At 46.1% G+C, this 1581-nt stretch overlaps 1 pseudogene; it reads right to left on the reverse strand.

The window, feature by feature from the left end:
* Positions 1-202: 202 nt before the first annotated feature.
* LOC149662109 (large subunit ribosomal RNA) lies at positions 203-1222 on the reverse strand (annotated as a pseudogene).
* Between the last annotated feature and the right edge of the window lie 359 nt (positions 1223-1581).

Here is a 1581-nt window from a genome sequence, read left to right on the forward strand (position 1 = left end):
ACCTATTAACGAAACTCCACAACTTATTATTATTATCATCATTTTCTTTACAAAAGAAAATTAAAAACCTCCCGTAGTTTGTGGGCATACAAAAAAAAAGATTTAAAAACGTTATAATCTATGAATAAGGATACCGTAGTTAAGGAACTTGTGTATAAAAAAATAAGAAAACGGTTGTTTGGAAACCCCCACACGAGGTTACAAACCCTCCAGTCAAGGGATGAGTTTCAATAAATCGCAGTATGGTGGCTGTTCATTTAAGTACCGGTACCAAGGTCGTCTACGGACAATTTGGTGCCATTACGTTTCTCGGAAGGTGAGAATCTAAAAGCCAAAGCCGCGAACTCTGCAATCTTTGTAGCGCTTTCGTTAAGGAGGCTTTTTCGCCGAGACCGACGCGTAAAGCGCGTCTCGACTAGCGTAGCCAACAAACGCAAAAGGCACGAACGATATCGTTGCAGCGACTAGACGGGATTCTGACTTAGAGGCGTTCAGTCATAATCCCACGGATGGTAGCTTCGCCCCACTGGCCGCTCGACCAAGCACATGTACCAAGTGTCCGAACCTGCGGTTCCTCTCGTACTGAGCAGGATTACTATCGCAACGACGAGTCAACAGTAGGGTAAAACTAACTTGTCTCACGACGGTCTAAACCCAGCTCACGTTCCCTATTAGTGGGTGAACAATCCAACGTTTGGCGAATTCTGCTTCGCAATGATAGGAAGAGCCGACATCGAAGGATCAAAAAGCGACGTCGCTATGAACGCTTGGCCGCCACAAGCCAGTTTTCCTTGTGGTAACTTTTCTGACACCTCTTGATTAAAACTCTTAAAGTCAAAAGGATCGATAGGCCCCGCTTTCGCGGTCCGTATTCATACTGAAAATCAAGATCAAGCCAGCATTTTCCCTTTTGCTCTACGCGAGGTTTCTGTCCTCGCTGAGCTCGGCTTAGGACACCTGCGTTACCTTTTGACAGATGTACCGCCCCAGTCAAACTCCCCGCCTGACACTGTCCTCGGAGCGGATCGCGCCGAGCCACGAGAACCCGGCGCTTAGTGCTAGAAAGGTAAACCTTACGGTTCGTTCTCCGCTTCACCGAGTAAATAAAGAAACGATGAAAGTAGTAGTATTTCATCGGCGGCCGCGAGCGACCTCCCACTTATGCTACACAGAGTCAGACTAGAGTCAAGCTCAACAGGGTCTTCTTTCCCCGCTGTTTTTGCCAGGCCCGTTCCCTTGGCTGTGGTTTCGCTGGATAGTAGATAGGGACAGTGGGAATCTCGTTAATCCATTCATGCGCGTCACTAATTAGATGACGAGGCATTTGGCTATTTCAACAATGGGCTCACCGTCTTTCGACTCACCTCCATGTTTATTCTCCCTAAGAAGGTAGGGATTACCTTAGCCAGATTATTTTAATTTAGATAGACGCAAATAGCACTCATTGGATCGGAATAAAAAAGGGGAAAGTTTAAAAAAAAAATTCTTAGGACACCAGATCGTTTAATTTTGAAGTTTTAATTATCTGCCGTGGCTTCAAAATACACCTACACCTACACGGACTGCCCCGGCTTCCTCGCT

The sequence above is a fragment of the Phalangium opilio genome, unplaced genomic scaffold, assembly GCF_054372755.1.
Source record: "Phalangium opilio isolate 3A_F unplaced genomic scaffold, DU_Popi_V2 ptg000063l_1, whole genome shotgun sequence".
Taxonomy (NCBI): Eukaryota; Metazoa; Arthropoda; class Arachnida; order Opiliones; family Phalangiidae; genus Phalangium; species Phalangium opilio.